This window comes from Schistocerca piceifrons, chromosome 1 (assembly GCF_021461385.2).
Source record: "Schistocerca piceifrons isolate TAMUIC-IGC-003096 chromosome 1, iqSchPice1.1, whole genome shotgun sequence".
NCBI classification, from domain to species: Eukaryota; Metazoa; Arthropoda; class Insecta; order Orthoptera; family Acrididae; genus Schistocerca; species Schistocerca piceifrons.
The window spans coordinates 1,089,454,139-1,089,468,459 of NC_060138.1; the positions used below are offsets into that span (position 1 = coordinate 1,089,454,139).

A 14,321-nucleotide genomic window follows, 5' to 3' on the forward strand; every position below is an offset into this window, starting at 1 on the left:
ACAGTGTCCCTACCATCAGGAACTGTTCTTCTAAGTACCTATCTATTATTTTAATACTGACATTGAGCCATAATTCATCTACATGCTCCTGCTCACTGTTAATTTTTTGCGTTCTTCTTCTAGATGTGACACAATGGCATATTTAGCATAATATGTAAATGTTCCTACTTATTTTAGCTGCCCTTTATGGATCAAGTAATCACTGTTGCTACAACTGCCTTATGGTCATTGACACCAGTTTTGATATGGATATCCTCAAAGAGGTCAGGTCTGTTTGTTACCATTAGATCTAATTTGGTGACGAAGACACATATTTTCTGATTTCAAACAAGAAATAGAAGGAATAAAGACAACCCACCATACAGTTGAGACATTGAGTGCATGGGCACATAAACAAGACTGAAAACATTGTTAAGCTTTTTGGGCTTGTTTTGAACAGAGATTCTTATGGATCCATCAGGAAGGTGGAGGTCAGTGACCAGGAAGGTGGCATGCTGGGCTGAGGAGGACAAGAGAAAATATATTAGAGAAAAGTGTCAAGGCTGTGAAGGAATAAGCACAGAATGTGTTGGCTCAGGGTCAAATCCACCAATGAATCTGAATCAATTGAGGAGTTTGGGATCTTGAGTGTCTATGAATGTTTCCTCTACACAGTACATACACATATCAGGTTGGAGGATATCACATGAGTGTTCAGGGATTTGTGCGTTATCTTCTCCTGAAATGAGAAGCAGTTTTGGGCAAGGAAGTAGTTGGTCAGGTGCGTGAAGAATTACAGGATGGATCTGAAGTCAGTAAGATGTCAGCAGAGGCAATGTTCAACAATGACATGGTCATGTTCATAACGATGCTGGTGTATAGGGATATGGCATCAAATGTGAAAAGTAGGGATCCATGTAGTAATGGTGGGAAGAAGACGATTAAGAGATGATGAAGGAAGTAGTTTGGGTATTTTATATGGTATATTAATTAATTTGCAGGATATGAGTTTGGAGGTGTTGGTAAGTGGAGGCCATTATTATTTCAATGGGAGTGCAATAAAAACCTACACTGTGGGTTACCAGGATGGTTAGGTTTATGAATTTTGTAAAGTATGTAGAAGATGGGTGAGAAGGGGTAATGAACTGAGGATAGAAATGGATTCAGGAAAGAGGTTCTAGGTTGGTCTAAGGATTTGAGGAGGAATTAGAGGTTATGCTGGACTTCTGAGATGGGATCACCAGGGCAAGTTTGTGGGTAGAAGAGTTAGACAGTTGGTAGATGATGTCAATCAGGTATTCACTGTGTTTCATCACAACAATGTTGAAGATTTTGCTTGCACAGAGAGTGATCAAACCATGTTCTTTCTTCAGGGCTTGGGTGGTTATTCTTGTTATTCTTCCCTCTGTTGAGAAATTTGTATTATTTGGAAGGGACCTAGTAAAGGAGATTATGAAAATATAATTTTGCTATGCAGGTATGTAAGCCGCACTTTCCAAACATTCTGCTGGATTTACCTACACTTTTTTTGTGACAATGGAAACTCTATTGACATTATTCTCATCCCTATAATAGATGTTTTAAGTCACAATGAAAAGTTGTTTAATTATGTGATCATTTTCTCTACTAAATGTTCCTAAAAGATTGAATAAAAATAATTTAGGGTATTAGAGGTCAGTTAACTGCTGGATACTGGTGAATGTCTTCTCCTACAGACTGTCTATTTTGGTTATCTGATGGCTACTGACATCAAATATCCAGGATGTCATTTGACAATCTGAAGAGAGGTGTCGTGGAGGGGCATAACAGCACAGTAGTCTACTGCCTGTGTTACTCTGGTAGGTGATTGGAAGACCACTCTAGTAGACAACTGGTAGGCAGCTGCAAATGAGCAGGATACTGTGTGTGCTACTCTAGTAGGTGATTGGTAGGCAACTCTCATAGGTGACTGGTTGGCAATAACAAACTGGCAGCTTGTATGCAGGGGGTATTGTTTTCCTGCTGCAAAGCATTAAAGACACGCGGCAGATCTCTCATGGCCACTTTTTATGCTCTTAAACCCAGGCCAAGTGGTACTACTGGTTGGTGAACTCACTCAGTCTGCCAGGCTGCAGTCACTGAAAGCCAGACTGCAGGTAACTTGTAACCATCCTCCCTGTTCATGTTGTTTGAGCATTTAATTGTTTCAGTAGCCTCTTTTATTTTCTGTTATGAGCAAGCACACGAGCTTGAAAATCGATAGAATGGCCATATCCCTGGTTGTGTTCTGCTATAGTCAACTTGTTGTTCTGCCCCAGTCATACATAATGCTCATGCTCTCAAATGCAAGTGCTAATGGGTGTCCCAGTTTCACCAACATAGACTTCGCCACATTCACACTGAAGTTTGTAGATACATGCAGAGCACCTGTTGGATCATCTGTGGGCCTCAACAGATCCCAGATCTTGCAGCCACTCTGAAATACAAGTCTGATTCCTCCACGAGGCACAACCTTGCCTATGCGGTCACTCACACCTCTCACATAAGGTAAGCACACAACAGGAAGAGTTTCTTCCGTACCTTTGTCTATTTTGTCTTTGCTGTACCTTGTAGCTCATTTTATGTTTCTGTTTCTATATCTGTTTGCAAGGAATGTTGTCTTGAGCTTGCTGAGTTCATGTTCTATTTTGTTAGCATCACTAATCAGGTAATCATGGGCTGTCAGTGCACATAAGCAGCAATCTTCTGTGCAGAATGGTGGTGCAGATCAGCATGCTGGTACCTTTCAGTGTGCATCATTTTCCTGTAGCTATGGTGTCCTACTTTGTTCCTAGATGTTTTTTAAATCTCCACATCCAGAGAAGCATGTAACATGGCCATCCCTTCTTCAAATTGTCCAATGAATCCCAAATATGTGATGCTAGCAACCATCAAATAACTGAAATAGACTATACAGGTGCAGACATTCACCAATCTCCAGCAGTCAATTGTGTTGAAGAGGACCGCTGCAAAGTCAGTCAAAATGTCAGCAATTCAGTTGCTTTAGTGTTTTACAAAGATGTGGCATAATACCTAAAATTATTTTATTCAAAATTACACTGGCCATGGAAGCCTACATACTTATTCTTAAAATAGATTAATGCTGCCATTATTTTTCCATGATGCATTGCTTATTACTCGTGGCTTTCTTCCAAACTGCAGAGATGACTTCCCATCAGGTTCATTGATGAGTCATATGACTGTAGATAGACTACCTTTCTATTAGTATTACCCTTAGCAATGTAACCTTAGATTTAGGTCCATATCATTTCAGTTGGGTTTAAGTGGCAGTGATAAGGTGGCAGACTAATGGCTCAGAATGAGAATTTTTATTCTCCCATAACATACAGAGTTAAATCACAAGAGTTCTACAGGGGGCTTGTCAATACTGCAATTACAATTTATGCGTATTACAGAAACAATAATAATTAATTTATAATTTACAGAGATTGTGTGTAGCCTAATAACAGTATTACTGTAAAAAGAGAGAATAATTATTACAGTCATTTATTAGACATAAAACTTCTAAGTTTAATAAACAAAACATTACAGCCACTTGCCTTCATGTTCAGATCGTCATATTATCATTAAGAAATTCTTCTTGGGAATAATATCATTTCTGTACTAACAATTGTTGTAGTTTTTGCTTTAGTTGCCCATCTCCATACTGAGGATTTGTTTCTTTTTAAGTATGTTGTAAATTTTCATGCCCATGTATTCTATGGTCAGTACAAACAGCTTTAATCTATGAGTGGGAAGCATGAAATTCTCATTGTTCCTAGTACTGTATTGATGTTTGAAAGTTATTGTCTATGAATAACTTGGAGTTACTGTATACAAAAATAATCAATTTATAAATGTACAAACATGGAGCACTCAATATTTTTTAATTTCTTAACAGTGGGAGAAAGGATACTTATGGTTTTTTATTAGGAATATTTCTAACAATTGATTTTTGTAATTTTAAGATTCTAGTCATTTTGCTTGTTCCTCCCCAAAAAATAATGCCTTACTTTATAACTGAATCAAAGTAGCTGTGGTAAACTATTTTTCTTATCTCCATGCTAGTTGAATATGACAGAATCTTCATTGCAGATGTCAGACTGTTAAATTTACTTGCTAAATACTTTACGTGTGAAGACCAGTACAGATTTTGGTCCTAATGTGGGGTTAAAAATTTAACACAGTCTGCTTCTTTCAGTTCTTGGTTTCTACGACTAATATGGAATTCTTTTACCTTCGAGTTTTTAGTTTTAAACTGCAGCAAATGTGTTTTCCCAATATTCAGTTTTAGCCCATTTAGTTGGAACCAGTTTTCCAAACTGTCTAATAGTTTTGTGACAGCTGAAGGAAACAGTGTGAATTTATGTTCAGGGGTACATCATTTACACAAAGTAAAAACAAAATTGGGCCCACAATTGAGCCTTGTGGAATGCCTTGTGACACAATCATCAATTCAGGGAAGGAATTTACTTTACTCGACAATATAACAACCCTTTGTTTTCTGTTCATGAGGTATGACCTAAACCACTTTAAAACACAACCCCCAATTCTGTGTCTTTCCATTTTATACAGGAGCAAGTGATGGTTTACACAATCAAATGCTTTTTTGCAGTCACAGAATAGCCCTGCAACTTTTCTCAACTTGTTTAAGGTGGAGCTGATTTTTTTCACAAACTCATTAATGGCCTATATTGTACTCTTGTCTTTTTGAAAGCCATATTGATTATCTGAAATTATGTTTGATTTCTCAATAACTTTTTTAATTTGTGTTACCACCACTTTTTCAAATATTTTTGAAAAAATCAGGAGAATAGAGATTGGGAATGTTTGTTCTTTAGCTGTAATATGGTTTTCTTTAATCGAAATTTTCTGAAATTTGTTAAAGTATTCTTCTGCCTTGTGTCTTAAATGTACATTTTCTGTGTAAGCTTGTACATTTACATCTGATTTAGATGCATATATAAAAAAATTTTGAATGACTCTGCCATCTAATCAAGGTTTGTTACAGTTTTACTCCCCACCCAGTTCTAATGCCCAGTTCTGATTTTACGATGGACCATGCTGCGTTTGATTTGTTTCCATGAGCAGAGATGTTTTTATTGTTAACAATTTCTGTTGCTGATTTCACTATGCTTTTACACTGTTTAACATAGTTAATGAAAACAGGGTATTTGTTGTATTTCAGTTCCTTCCGCAGTTTTTTTTTTTTTTTTACTGGATATTTTTATTCCAGCAGTGAGCCAATTTAGCTTAGTAAACACTTTCGTCTGACACACTCTAAGTGGAAATATTTCATTAAATACATGGAAAAAATTTTCAAAAAATTTGTTGAAATGTACGGAGATTGGAATCTCATCTTGGGCTTGTCACTCCATCTCTTCTAATTTAGAGAAGAACAATTTTACATTTTTAACAGCAAAATGTCTTTTGTTGCAAGTTTTTCGAGTACTTTGTTCATTTGTATTAGTAATTTCAGTAAACAAAGCAGAATGGTCCAAAAATCCTAAATTACACATAGCTTCCTTGCGTCATTGAATTTATAATTTGTTAGAATATTATCAATACAGGTTTCTGTACTGTCATTTTTTCTTGTGAATTCTGTGAAGTTCACCTGGACCCAAACTTTTGGATTAGGTCCATAAACTGTATTGAGTCACTGGTTTCACTTGATAAATTTATATTGAAATCAACGGCTATTAAAACCCTTTTCTTTTTGTCACTACTGACTTTCTGTAAAAGACCCATTAACTGTGGTAAAAATAAATTTGTTACTGCTACACCTGGAATTCTGTACATTGATATAATGACAATATTTTGTTCTCTTAATTCAACTGAGGAGCTTTCAAATGCACATATGTTTTTGCCAGTTAATAGAATCTATCTGCATAACCATGGTTTATGGAGAGGTATTAATTCAAAAAGCTTCACCTTTCTAAGATTGTCACATAGTTCAACCTTGTGAATCTGAAGCAAATCAGTCACCTCCCCTAGCACTTTACCATGGGAGGTGGCCTGTCATCAGAATGGTTAGGAGCACCATCAATAATCATTGACGGTGCTCATATATTTGGTATTAATGTGTATAAGAACCTCTTAATAAACATATCATGATTGTTCATGATAATCTCCTATCTTTTTTTATTTAAAAAGCAGGAACAGCAGCATCTTTCCAAGAGCCAACAAGATGGGCCCCCAGCAAGAATGCAGGCACAGAGGATGGTGAAAAACTGATTGTAAAAACAAACAAGAAAGATGATTTAAGAATTAACCAGGAGAGGTACATAGTTTAACCTACCCCTCTTTTTCCTGTCTTCAACCCATGACCAACCATCATAAATGAACATATGCTTATTGCCAACATGGTTTACATGGGAACAGTGGGCTTGGTTCATTTAGCTGCCATCTACACAGGTTGCTCACATTCATCACCTCTGTATGACTCTTGTGTGTGACACTTTTACAGAAAATTTGTGAGGTTTCTGACTGCAAAAGATAAGTCTGCTTCCCTTGACAGAAAATATTGTCATGTTCCTCTAGTTGCATCATCTGTCCGTTTCTTCTTTAGAATATGGTTAGAACTGTTCCACATTTCATAGTCACACTTCTTCATCAACATTCACATCTGCCTCACAAATTGGCATACCCATTCAGCTACAGTTTCTCTTTCCAACAACAGCTTACAACCACAGAATCGTAGTGAAAATCCAGGTTATGCACAGCTGAAAATATCAATGTGCAGCTACCTAGAAACAGATCTGCTTCCTTAATTCTAACTGGTTATTTGTTGAATACTGAATGATCCTCTTTGCAATAGTAGTCATAAACATGATGATGTACTGGAAACTCAGCAAATGAATCTATCATGATGTTCCCCTTATCCATACATTGTTTTCAATTGCTTTCCAGCTTCCTCTTCTTTCTCACACATTTTCTTGTGAATTTTCAAGCAGAATTTTCATTTACATTAGAAAAGGCTGAAAATTTTGCTAAAACCATAAAAATGAGATGATGCTTTTATAGAGGACAGTGTAAAAAAGAGCTGGGAAACTTTCTGTGACACAGCTGGGAAACTTTCTGTGACATATTAAGATGCCTCATAAATGTAACTAGTCCTGAAGTACACAGAACTACTGGTGATAAAACAAACAAGAAATTTATGACTATTAAAATGAAAAAGCAAGAGACGAACTGATTGTGCTTTACGACATTCGCCAGAAAGGTAAAGGACATGCAAGTCATGAGGCGTACAGGTGCTAGAAGAAAGCATGCACCTGGATGATAAGAGAGGCAAAGGCTAGCCACCAAAAACTAAAAATACAAACTTCTAACAACTCTAAAACAGTCTGGAATTATGTAAATGAGAACAGAAAAGAGCCATATGTCTTAAAAGATATAAATATGATGTTAACATGCAATGGACAAGAAGTGACAGCTCTATAACAGGAGTGTGATACACTCTACGACAAAAAAATCATACATACACACTACAAAGGAATTATCCAAATGGGATGAAAATTGGTAGATGAGATGTACTCCCCATAATGCTCCAAATGTTCTCAATTTGGGAGAGATCTAGGAACCTTGTTGGCCACAGTAAGGTTTGGCAAACATGAAGCCAAGCAATGGAAACTATTGCTTTCTACAGGAGGGCATTATCTTGCTGAAATGTATGCTCAGGATGGCTCAGAGTGCCATCGATGTGCCACTGTTCTGAAAGGGTGCCGCAGATGACAACTAAAGAGGTTCTGCTATGAAACAAATGGCACGCCAGGCCATTACTCATGGTTGTTGGACCGTATGGTGTCCCACTGCTGTTCGCCACACATGCCTTCCCTGTCATTGGGGCTCAATTCGAAGCAGGACTACTTCAGTCAATGAGATTACAGGCTGAAGACATGTCTGGAGACACTGTGGACACTGGTGGGATACCAACCTGATTGTTGTCTGCCATATGGCCTGACAACCAGAAGTGATGACCTGGGGTGCCATTTTTTTTTTTTTTTTTTTTTTTTCATACCAGGCCCCCTTTAGTCATCATCTGCAGCACCCTTACATCACAGTGGTATGTTGACAATATTCTATGCCTCTTTTTGTTGCCCATGATGGCAAGCCGTCCTGGAGTTACATTTCAGCAAGATAATTCCCGCCTGCACACAGTGAGTGTTTCTATTACTTGGCTAGAATGTTTGGATCACTGTGGGCAGGACTCTCCAACCAGCTCAGAATTTTGATTATCTAACACATCAATTGGACAGAATTTGCCACAATATCCCTCATGAGGACATTCAACAACTCTGTCAATCAGTGCAAAGCTGAATAACTGCTTGAATTTGGGCCAGAGACTGAATAACTGCTTGCACTAGGGCCAGAGGTGCACCAACATATTAGTGATTTGCTCAGTTTGTGAAGCTCCTTCTCTTGGATAAAACGTCTATTTTTTTCTGAAATTGGAATCATTTGACTGTCTGTACATGTAAATCACATCTATCAATTGTGTACCATTTGAATGATTTCTTTGTGGTGCATCATCTTTTTTTTTTTCTCTTAGAGTGTAGCTTCAGACAGCATCATAGTCACAAGGGAGCAACTTCTAAAACAAAACATAGCAGTACCAATGAGCACAGAATACCAATGAGCACAGAAAACCCCAAGTCGGTGGCTTCCCTTACAGATGAACTGTATGTATCAAAATAATTGAAGCACTGGAAATAAAAATAGAGAGGATTTGGATGACATATCAACAGCAATGGTTAAACAATGTGCTATATATCCTGCAGAGCCTTTGACATTCTAGATAAATTTGGCAAATGAAAGAAGTGTTCCTAAAATATTTAACAAGGAGCAAGGTAGTGTCAGTATTTAAAGGAGAGGAGAGATGAGAGCCAGGAAATCATAGGCCAGTAACTATCACAATTGTTCTGTCTAATATGTACTATAAACAGTGATTAATTAGTGAAAGATAAGCTTCATAAAGAGACAAAATATCTTAAATAATGCACAACATGGGTTCAGAAAGGGGAGGCCCACGAAGATTGCAGCAGCAATGTTCATGACAGTCGTTATTAAGGCCCTGGATGATCAGAGGAAAAAAGTTTATGGTGCATACTTAGACCTTTCCTAAGCTTTTGATTGGGTATGTCAGAGAATTTTTCTAGAGAAACAGCACTTCTATGGCATAAGAGAATAAGCCAAGGATACTATACAAAATCCTTTGTTGAAAACAGATAGTTGTGTGTTGAAATAAAACATTAAGCTGGAAACACTGAGAAAAAAGGCTGCTCTGATTTTCTGTAGGTAAAACATAGAGTAGCTCATGGTTCAGCACTAGGACTTCTGCTCTATGTCTTCTATGAAAATGGCTTGCCAACAGTGGTAAACCAAAAAGCATTTATGTATATCAATGGCACAACCTTACTAGTATGTAGTGACTTAGTAAAGAATTTGGAGAAGAGAGCCAGTGAGAATATGTAAATAATACAAACATATCATTGAGAAAATAATCTGTTGATCAACAGGAAGAAAACAAAATCTACAAAATTTGTAACAAATGGAACTGTCTGCTTAGAGGATTTTATTCTGGACATTTGGTATGAAGATCTAGAAGAAGTTACTCTAATAAGTTTCTAGGAGCAATGTGGACAAATCTCTGGCAGTGGAAACCACATCGATGAAATATGTTCTAAAATAAGTACAAATATTAATGAAGAAAATATTGTAAATGGTGGATACACAAATCTCAGTTAAAAAGTCCTATGGTCTTATTTCCCACACACATTGCGCTGTGGGGAGAAGCAGCAGATGAGCAGATGTACATATTCAGAGAATTTTAAAACTTCAAAAGAATGTCATCAGTGGCACAGTGAAACTACCACCGTAGGGATCCTGCAGTTTTCATAACCACAACACAAGAACTAGATAAAATTCCATATCTGCAGCAAAAGTTTGAAAATGATAAGATAGGGACCCTACAAATGCAAGAAGCTTATTTTATGACAGACTGTCACATAGCATAAAGAGCATAAAGGCAATGAGTACTTTGAAGGAGCATCTTATCTCTAGGGGTTGCTATAAGGTGAAGTAATACTTGCAAGTAATTCACAGAATAAACATAAAATTAAAGCTGGAAATAGTGTATAACACTTCTTCTTCAGGTGAAAACTAACTTCCTGAGGAGAGAAAAATGAAAGACCAAGTGCATGCTGAAAATACAGAAGATAGTGTAGAGACCAAGTGGGGAACTGTGTTTCTTATGCTACGTATTAGTGCAAATATGATTTAAAAATAGTTTTTCCAATTAAGTATAAATGTCTTAGTATTTTTTCAGCAGAACTGTATACATGCATAACTTCATCTATTTTCCTTCAGCCAGCAATCTCAGGGGTAAATTAATGTAGACTATTAGTGTTTGTCACTATTTTGTTACCAAGAAAATTTGTTTCACATGTGTTTTTGCTACATCTACAATATCTGGTAACTGCTGATTATCTGTTATCACTATTAGTACTTTTTTAAAAGTTGTTTTGTCTTGGAAAAGGTAAATTTGTAAGCAGTTTTGTTTATTCTGTATAACAATTGTAATTGAGCATGTCTAATATGAAAGTAAACTGCAATCTATGTGCAAACAAAAATAAACCAAACTAAGCAGGCAATAATTCTTTTTATTAACTTGTTAACTTCCTTTTGTCAAACTAGGGATGAACATTTCTCTGAATGGATCTTACACAACAACTCCCTGCAAGAACAAGTGTCAGATGACAGTTTAGTCGCAGAGGAGTGTTGGCAGCTACAGTTACAGGTCTCGTGGTTAGAGTCGAATCTTGAGGGGAGGGGGGGGGGGGGGGCTTGGGCTAAGAAAGTATGTATCATTGGGGCTTCAAATTCTCTGAAGTACGCAATGGCATGTGCGTTAATTTGTTTGAGACAGAGAGAGAAAAAACAGGTGTAATTCTGCGAGAGGGGGGGGGGGGGGGGGACAGCTACAATCCCACAGCTACTCCCCACCCCCTCGACATTCGCCACTGTTTGTAGTATTGGTTGAATGCGTGCAGTACCTTCGATGAGAACTGCATCCCACTATTTGCTGTCACCTAAAGTGACTTTGAACACAATATAGTGTTACCGGTACGTAGTTATGATGAATATCCCTGCAACAGAGACGAATTTTTGATAAGGAGAATATTGAAAGGAACGAAGCTACCTAATAATTCAGAAGATTTTAGGTAGTTACTGGTGGAGTACAAGATTTTCTTAGTGGACATGAACACTAATAATTTCAGAGGAGGCTGGAATTCGTCGTTCACTACACGGAATAATAATGGATAACAGTAAAAATAGCTCTTTTCTTTTTATAGAAACTCAACGCTCCGTCGAAGCTGTGGCGAACAGAAGCGTTAAGATCTCTATAATCCCTGAAAGTGTGACGGCAGTTATTCGACCTTATTCATTTCCCCAATTCCGCTATTACTCTCGCTGTGTGTCGATCTCGAAGGTATGAGAAAAATAACCGGTACGTTACCGGCAACGGTTCTTAAGTAATGAATACGCCTTAGGTTCTCTGTGGTTTACCTCGCTCTAAATGCGAATGTCAGAATGGCTCTTTAAAAAGAAAGAATCAATTTGTTTATGGAGCTTATTCTCTCTCTGATGGCTTTGCTGTACAAAGGCCTGGAAAAGCAAACTGGCTTGATCCTCCTGAAAAGTTCAGACCTTTTTATTATTGCGTCATTTTACTTATTACATGGAATTAATTCTGGAACTGTGAACATTCTGGCCACTCATTTGTTTGTGATGCGCGGATTTTTTAAAAGAAAAGAACAGCTGTGTTCGTCACTGAAGACTGCAGAGTATATTTTATGTTCCATGTTGAAGACCCAAGACGCATCATTCCACAAATATATGTGTTACATACATATGAATTAATATACCGTAGTTTCATAACATTACGAAATTTTCTGGTTTGCCTTAAAAAGTAAAACTTTCGTCCTGGTTTCGACAATTTGATACACTACAATATGCTCCCAAGTACAGCAGCTAGCAAAGTGAACGTTATGACCCCGATATGCCAATAAATCTGTCGTAGAGCTAGTAATCATTGCAAACCTGCCGCAGTACTCACCAGATGTCGTTGTCTGTCCTGTAGCGCCAGCGGTGTGCGAGGCAGGACGTAAACTGACCTTCACAACGTGAGAATCGTTTTTATATAGGTGTTCTTCCGTGACTTCACATGGTGTAATTTGTGTTGCAAGCGTTGCTGTAATCCACGCGGTACGTCGATACAGACTTGTCTTATCTTTAGATACATCGCCGAAAGCACTGGATAAGAATACCCGCTGATCGCGAAAACTTTTATCACGCGCAACACTTCCGGAAATACTATGAAGCAGAAAGATCCATTGTATAAAAATTAACTTAGTTGCCACAATTCCTGTGATTATTGCCGGAATGGGAAGTAGGTACTCAAGCATATAAGACTGCATACTCTTTACTAATATTAGAAGCGAAGAAGAGAAGGAACCAGGTGACGCACTGTTGAAGCTATTGTTGAACGAGCAACCATTCCACCATTCGTCTGACGCGATTTAGCAAAAACTATATCACATTGTCTTAGAGGAGGAAATGAGCCTCGCTACTCCCAAATGCAAGTCGCCTGCATCCTCTCTCGGCCACGTGGGTTCGAGCTGCAGCCGAAAAACTTTATGCAACGGAAGAACGAGTTTTCTGAAGATAATGAAATCTATTGGCTATTCATTCTTGCATCAGAAATTTGTGACAAATATTTGTTCGATACTTATGCTACATTTCAAGGTTAGGCCTACTGAATGTAGTCCGACAAAGAAGATTACAGAGGAAAAAATATGTTAACAGTGATCTTTCTCTCTCTCTCTCTCTCTCTCTCTCTCTCTCTCTCTCTCTCACGCGGCCTCCTTTATGTAGTTGCATATTATTATGGCACTCCAAGTTATTTTTAACGAATGCTGCTCTACACGCCATAGTGAAGCAGATTCATGACACTATCTTTCAACGTAGTCACTAAATACAGTATCTGTACGCAACGCCCGGAACGTTCTACCAATCGTTCAATAACTCAACGAAAGAAATCTGCCATTCGAGAACTGCTGTGTGAATATTCTCATCGTTAAAAAATGTCTTTCTCCACAGATTTCCTTGCAGCTTGCCGTAAAGAAAGAAATTTCATAGTGCAAAATCTGAGCTTCGCAAGCAGCGTCACACATGTCTGTGCGGCCTCAGTCAAATAGTTGTCACCATTTCACAGTGGATGGACGCGACATTGCATTTTGGTCCATATATCGCCAGATTTCACGCTGAATAGATGTTCAATTTAAATTTTTTGCCCACAAGAAACGTAGTTGCCCGCGTACTTCAACTTTGTAGTACCTTTACAGCAGTGGCATAGCTAAGTAGGTTGACACCTGGGGTGACAAGAAGCTTGCTAGTTCGTCATCTTATCCGAATTACTTTCTACTTGCCATTTTTTCTTAATAGCTTTTGCTGTTATTTAAGAATTGGTTTTCAAACTGAATTTTAGTTGCAGTTATTATCTTTTTATTTTAAATCCTAATGTATGGCTGTTCCTCTATTAATGTTTTTGGTTTCAAAAGTGTTCAAATGTGTGTGAAATCTTATGGGACTTAACTGCTAAGGTCATCAGTCCCTAAGCTTACACACTACTTAACCTAAATTATCCAAAGGACGAACACACACACCCATGCCCGAGTCCGCCCCCGGTAGCTGAGTGGTCAGCGCGACAGACTGTCAATCCAAAGGGCCCGGGTTCGATTCCCGGCTGGGTCGGAGATTTTCTCCGCTGAGGGACTGGGTGTTGTGTTGTCCTAATCATCATCATTTCATCCCCATCGACGCGCAAGTCGCCGAAGTGGCGTCAAATCGAAAGACTTGCACCCGGCGAACGGTCTACCCGACGGGAGGCCCTAGCCACACGGCATTTCCATTTTTACCCATGCCCGAGGGAGGACTCGAACCTCTGCCGGGATCAGCCGCACGGTCCATGACTAATCCCGCGCGGCGTTTTAGGTTTCTTCTTCTTCTTTTGCTTCGTTAGGACCCTTCAGGATCACGTGTGGCTTGTTTTGCACGTCTTTTTTCTTCCCAGTACCTCTTCATTCTTTCGCTTCTTCTGTTTCTTTCTTCTTCTGTTATGACAACTTTGATTTTGGTGTCCGGCCACCTGTGACCAACCACCAACCCTTTATACTTCTCCATGACCTGTACTATTGCCTGCAGATTCCTTTCTTTTATTCCTACAGCCTTCCAGTCATCTCTGACTTCCTTCACTCAGTTGT

The 14,321-nt window shown here is 38.3% G+C and overlaps 1 protein-coding gene across 1 annotated transcript in view; it reads right to left on the reverse strand.

Annotated features, from left to right (window-relative positions):
* LOC124798157 (serine/threonine-protein phosphatase 6 regulatory ankyrin repeat subunit C-like) overlaps positions 1–12,165 on the reverse strand; it is a 281,321-nt gene extending 269,156 nt beyond the window's left edge. Inside the window, exon 1 of the mRNA XM_047261442.1 lies at positions 12,116–12,165. The gene's annotated coding sequence lies outside the window, so the exon portion shown is untranslated. The remainder of the gene's footprint in view (positions 1–12,115) is intronic.
* Positions 12,166–14,321: the final 2,156 nt, after the last annotated feature.